This window comes from Sparus aurata, chromosome 13, assembly GCF_900880675.1.
Source record: "Sparus aurata chromosome 13, fSpaAur1.1, whole genome shotgun sequence".
In the NCBI taxonomy this organism is placed as follows: Eukaryota; Metazoa; Chordata; class Actinopteri; order Spariformes; family Sparidae; genus Sparus; species Sparus aurata.
This window is the reverse complement of record NC_044199.1, coordinates 24,482,099-24,489,252: the sequence shown is the minus strand read 5'-3', so window position 1 is coordinate 24,489,252 and position 7,154 is coordinate 24,482,099.

Below are 7,154 nucleotides of genomic sequence, written 5' to 3'. Positions count from 1 at the left end.
ATACTTAAACGCCGTTATTCCCAACACTGTCATAAATCTCTCTCTCTTGGTCTTGGGGTCTCGGTCCGGTCAGATTCAGGCAGCTCGCCTCTCGACCCGCCCCCCTCACTGAGGACAGGTACAGTGCAACGAGCCAGAACCCAGAAAGTTATTTAATAGTCTTTATGACGTTATGTTGCTGTGGGCTTATATAATATTTCGGAATAATAGTAGTAATGGCACGGTAAAAAATATATATTTTTGTATTTTTTCATTATTATTAATTTTTTTCTCCCCCCCCATTTTCGGCGCCCCTAGCATTTGCCTCATATTGCCTATGCCCAGGGCCGGCTCTGGTCACAGTGCTCCCTGCTGACAGCTGATTTCAGTAGCCCTTTTTACACAGCGTCTCTGCATTATCTCCGGAGCGGGTCGTTCGCGTGTGATTCACACAGAGCAAAGCATCTCCGCCTTTCCGTGTGTAATTCACACAGAAGCCGGCGCTGCGGCTCCTAAAGAGGCGTGACAGTACACGTCATGTTGATGACGTCGGTGTTTCCCAGGTGTTCCCCCCTGTCCGGACAGTTTATAATCATATGGATGCTGTTATAATGTGTAGTGATTGAGATACTGACCCACCAAACATCCTGGAAAGTGATGAAGTTACGTTTTTTGCACAAAAATTACATAATTACATAATCACCATCAGAAAACAGGATGCTGTCTGACTCCCTCACTCGCGGGGACGGAGGCCGTTTTCTGGGGGAAAGTTCCCTAAAGTCTCGGTCAGGAGAGCTGATGGTCACGGTGATTTATTTTCATCACAAACACTCTGTGAGTTAAAGTTTTTTGCGCAGAAATGTGACGAAGAGTCAGTAGGACAGGCGGAGGACGGATGCTTCTCCACGTACAGCTGTAGTATTTGTTTTCCTCATATAAGTTGCTAAAGACAGTTACAGTTACTACGTTACTTTTGTTCGGTCCTGTAACGTTGCTTGTGGGACATTTCTCTGTATTTAGTTGAGTGAAGGACCTGTGTAGTTATCAGACTGTCAGACCAACACGCCCCCCGCTCCGCGCCTCCGGATTAACCGTTCACACTGGGACGGCTCACCAATAATGCGGCCCTAGCTGTTTTTAAACAGCCTCTCCGCATGATCTCCGGAGCGGTGGTTCGCTAATTCTCCGCCGATGGTGATTCACACAGAGCGAAGCATCTCCGCCTTCACCTGTGTAATCACACAGAAAGCCGGCGCTGCGGCTCCTAAAGAGGCGTGACGATACACGTCATGTTGATGACGTCGGTGTTTCCCAGGTGTTCTCCCTGTTAATCCAAAACCGGCGGACAGTTTATAATCATATAGATGCTGTTATAATGTGTAGTGATTGAGATCCTGACCCACCTGGAAAGTGAGGAGTTAAGTTTTCGCGCTAAATTACATAATTATACATAATCACCATCAGTAAACAGGACGCTGTATGACTGTGTCACTTGCGGGGATGGAGGCTGTTTTCTGGGGGAAAGTTCGGGTGAAGTCTCGGTCCGGAGGGCTGATGGTCGCGGTGATTATTTTCATCACAAACACTCTGTGACTTAAAGTTTTTTTGCCGGTGACAGACGCTGTTTTTCGGGCAGACATGTGACGAAGAGTCAGTAGGACAGGCGGAGGACGGACGCTTCTCCATGTACAGCTGTGGTATTTGTTTTCCTCATATTGTGCCAAAGACAGTTACAGTTACTACGTTACTTTTGTTCGGTCCTGTAACGTTGCTTTGTGGGACATTTCTCTGTATTTAGTTGAGTGAAGGACCTGTGTAGTTATCAGACTGTCAGACCAACACGCCCCCGCTCCGCGCCTCCGGATTAACCGTTCACACTGGGACGGCTCACCAATAATGCGGCCCTAGCCGTTTTTAAACAGCCTCTCCGCATGATCTCCGGAGCGGTGGTTCGCTAATTCTCCGCCGATGGTGATTCACACAGAGCGAAGCATCTCCGCCTTCACCTGTGTAATTCACACAGAAAGCCGGCGCTGCGGCTCCTAAAGAGGCGTGACGATACACGTCATGTTGATGACGTCGGTGTTTCCCAGGTGTTCTCCCTGTTAATCCAAACCGGCGGACAGTTTATAATCATATAGATGCTGTTATAATGTGTAGTGATTGAGATCCTGACCCACCTGGAAAGTGAGGAGTTAAGTTTTTCGCGCTAAATTACATAATTATACATAATCACCATCAGTAAACAGGACGCTGTATGACTGTGTCACTTGCGGAGATGGAGGCTGTTTTCTGGGGGAAAGTTCGGTGAAGTCTCGGTCCGGAGGGCTGATGGTCGCGGTGATTTATTTTCATCACAAACACTCTGTGACTTAAAGTTTTTTTGCCGGTGACAGACGCTGTTTTTCGGGCAGACATGTGACGAAGAGTCGGTAGGACAGACAGGAGGACAGACGCTTCTCCATGTACAGCTGTGGTATTTGTTTTCTTCATATAAGTTGCTAAAGACAGTTGCAACGTTTTGTTCGGTCCTGTAACGTTGCTTTGTGGGACATTTCTCTGTATTTAGTTGAGTGAAGGACCTGTGCAGTTATCAGACTGCACGACCGACACGCCCTCGCTTTGCGCCTCCGGATTATCCGTTCATACTGGGACAGCTCACCAATAATGCAGCCCTGATACTACCTCCAGAGGCGGATCAGCGCCGGAGCAAAATTTCCCCCCTCTCCGGATCTAAAACTTTCACACAGAGGCGGGTGCGGAGAATTGGCGCAGGATCCCCGCATGCAAACGGCAGTGTGAAAGAGGCTCCTGATACTACCTCCAGAGGCGGATCAGCGCCGGAGCGAAATTTCCCTCCTCTCCGCATCTGAAAATTTGAAACAGAGGAGGATGCGGAGAATTGGCGCAGGATCCCCGCATGCAAACGGCAGTGTGAAAGAGGCTAGTGACTGTGTTTGTAATGGTGTTATATCGGGTAACGAAGGGCGTGGGAACCAGATAGTGGTAGTGCAGAGTCGGACCTTCTAGGGGGTAACACCAGCCCGCGAAAACAGCAGTCAGTCATCCCTGTGTTATGTTTTACCGTGAGTAAATAAAGTGGACCTAAAGATGATGAATCTTTTGCATAACACTACATGGTGTCAGAAGTCGTCGGACGATGGCTAAGTTCCCACCTTCAGAGAATTTTGACTTTTCCCGGCCGGAACAATGGCCTGAATGGCGCCAGAGGTTTCATCGATACAGGATAGCTACGAAGCTAAACAAAGAAGATGGAGAGGTACAGGTCTGTACACTGCTCTACTCGCTGGGGAAAGAAGCGGAACAAGTTTATAAGACTTTCACGTTTTCGGAGGAGGACGAGGAAGATCCGGATGATTATGAGGCTGTTATGGCGAAACTCGACAATTACTTTGTGCCCAAAGTGAATACAATTCATGAAAGAGCCTGCTTCCATCAGCGCTCCCAGAAGCCAGGGGAGACCGCGGAGGAATACATCAGGAGCCTGCATGATTTAGCTGACACCTGTGCTTTTGCTGATTCTAAGAATGAACATATCCGTGACAAGTTAGTCATAGGGATATTGGATAAAGAGCTGTCAGAGAAGCTACAGTTAATGCCTGACTTGACGCTCAACAAAGCGGTAGAGCTTGTGAGGCAGTCAGAGCAAGTCAAACAGCATGTTAGTGAGCAAGACGCTAATGCTGTATGTGCTCAAGTGAGTGAAGTCGCACGCAAATATGCGTCATGCAGGGACAAGCAGAGGCACATAAGTGGACACGGACACAATAAGTGGGGCAGAGGAAAACAAGGACATAAATGTTCCAGATGTGGTCGGGCGCATATAAAAGGAGACGTGTGTCCGGCACGAAACGCTGAATGCCGCAAGTGCTGGAAACTGGGACATTTTGTGGTCGCGTGTCGCTCCTGTGTGGTCAACGAGGTTACTGCACCCTACGAGGAGGAGAAGGGAGTTAAGCACATTTCCTAGGAGAAATAACAGACGTGGGAGATTCAAATGATGCATGGACTGTGAAGCTGCCTATACAAGGTATTGAAATAAACTTTAAGATTGACTCAGGAGCAGACACAAGTGTTATATCTGAAAAGACTTTTAATAAGCTAAAGCACAAGCCACAACTTAGAAAACAAGCAAGAAGACTAGAGAGCCCAGGAGGTACACTGGACTGTATGGGTCACTTTATAGCCACTACAGTTTGGAAAGAGAAAAGGTTCAGATTTAAAGTGAATGTGTTAAAGGGCTCACATAGCAGCCACCTCCTGAGTCGCAATGTAGCTGCTGCCATGGGCTTGATAAAGCGAATAGAGGAGATCAAAAGTGCTGAACAGCTGAAAGATCCCTATCCAACAGAGGTCGGTAAACTAAACATAAAGCCAATCAAAATCACTCTAAAAGAAGATGCCATACCTTACAGTGTGACCACTGCCAGGCGTGTGTCAGTGCCCATGCTGCCAAAAGTGAAAAGAGAGCTAGAACGCATGGTAACCAGTGGAGTGATACAGCCAATCAAAGAGCCGACGGAGTGGTGTGCTCCGATGGTTGCTGTACCAAAGAAAAACAAAGACCAGCCAAGGATATGTGTTGATTTAAAAATGTTAAATAAAGCTGTGAAGAGAGAAAAATATGTTCTACCCACCATAGATGATATCCTGCCCAAACTCACAGGTGCCAATCCCCCTTTGGGAGATATTATTTTAACAGACTGCCCTTTGGGATCACAAGTGCGCCTGAAATCTTTCAGCGCAAAATGACTGAACTCCTGAAAGATCACGAAGGTGTAGCCATTTACATGGACGATATTCTCATATATTCAGACACTCCAGAGGAACATGAACAGAGGCTACAGAAAGTCCTGGACACACTCAAGAATGCAGGTTTAAAGTTGAACCATGAGAAATGTCTCCTGCGTCAGCGACAACTTAACTACCTTGGACATTGCATTGATGAGCATGGCATTAGACCAGATGAGGCCAAGGTCAAAGCCATTACTAACCTTGAGCCACCAAGCAATGTCTCCGGTCTAAGACGAGTCCTGGGTATGATTCACTACTTAGGCAGGTATTTGCCAAACCTGTCTGAGGTCAACAAGCCCCTCAACGACCTTCTCAAGAATGATGCTGCATGGGCCTGGAGTGCAGCACAGGAGGAAGCCTTCAGGAAAGTGAAAGAGCTTATCACACAGTCACCCGTGCTAGCATTCTATGATGTGAATAAGCCAACCATAGTTAGTGCAGATGCTAGCAGTTATGGCTTAGGAGGAGTCCTACTACAGAAACATGACGGACAGTTGAAACCTGTTAGTTTTTGTTCCAGAACACTCACTGAGGCTGAACAGCGCTACGCGCAAATTGAAAAAGAGTGTCTTGCTGCAGTCTGGGCCTGCGAGAAGTTTTCCAGATATCTGTAGGGTTTAGACACCTTTATCCTGCAGAGTGATCACAAACCTCTCATTCCATTAATAAACTGTAAAGTTAATAAACTCTGTGCCTATGAGATGTCAGAAACTGTTGCTACGCATGATGCGCTATAACCCTACAGCTGAATATGTGCCAGGGAAAGAACTAGTTATAGCTGATACCCTTTCCAGACACCCTCGGGCAGCTGAGAGACAAGAAGTTGCAGAGCTGACAAGTGAAATACAGGCCTACGAGGAAGCAGTCCAGAAAGCATGGCCCATCTCACCAACCAAGCTCGACCTGATCAAGCAGCAGACCCTGCAAGATGCTGAACTGCAAATGGTCCAGCATTATGTGATGACAGGTTGGCCCAAGTATGCAGTTAAGGTGCCTGACAAAGTAAAAGCCTACTACACTTCCAGACATTACCTCACTACATCCAATGGACTGATATTGTACAATGATAGAATAGTAGTGCCATACAAGATGAGGCCAGAGATACTGCAGCGCATACACGATGGGCACTAAGACATTGTGAAATGCGGAGAACGTGCTAGGTGTAGTGTGTGGTGGCCTAGGATAAGTAAAGACATTCAGGAAATAGTCAACACATGTAAGCACTGTCAAGAGTCAGGCCTACACAAAAAAGGGAACCCCTGATCACTACTCCACTTCCTAGCCGTCCATGGGAAAGAGTAGCAGCTGACATATGTGAGTTGAATAAACAAAACTATTTAGTAGTTGTTGACTACTTTTCAAGATACATAGAAATAGCCTATCTCAAAGACATGTCCAGTGAAACCACTAGAGCTAAACTGAAAAACATATTTGCCAGATGGGGATGTCCAAATGAATTAATCACAGATAATGGTCCCCAGTTCTCAGGCAGAGCTTTTGCACAGTTCTCTCAGGAATATGATTTTAGACACATAACAGCTAGTCCTCACTATGCTCACGCCAATGGAGAAGCTGAGAGAGCTGTACAGACAGCCAAACAAATCCTGAAACAGGCTGATCATTTCTTAGCCCTCATGAGCTATAGAGCGACCCCGCTGCAGGCCACGGGTGTGAGTCCATCTCAGCTCATGCTTGGTAGGCAGCTCCGTACCACAGTTCCTACTTTGGAATCTAAGCTACAACCTGCGTGGCCAGATCTCCAACGAGTGAAACTGATGAGAAGACTAAACAGAGCTACAAGCGTGCCTATGCAGTGTCCAACATAACATTTTTTTCTTACTGGCCCGCTTGGCCAGTAGATTCGGGTTTTACTGGCCCCATGTGTAATTTTAGTGGCCCAGCCATGAAAAAATGAAAATAACTGTTTTTTTGAAAAAAACAAAACAAAAAAAAAACAGAAAAAAAAGAATTGTTTATTTATTGAAATTGTTCCCATTTAATTGTTTAGAGAGTATGTCCCTGCAAAATCAGTATGATCTGGCATTGATGGCAAAAAGTAATAGGGGTTTGCATAATAACAAGTATTAAAATTTCAAAATTGAAATCACAACATATTTAATATTTTGAGATGTATCATTTCTCTCACTCATATAATTCTGTTATCATTTTTCAGGTGATTGATGTTCTGAAAGCACTGTACAAACAGTACCATTATTTCTCCCGAAGTGGAGGGATCAGTATACCTGGCTGAACAACCGCGACGGCGTAATGTAACGCTGTCACGGTGATGATAAATGACACTTAAATATTGAATCTGTGTCTATAATAACGACACCCTGACATGTAAATGTGACATCTGT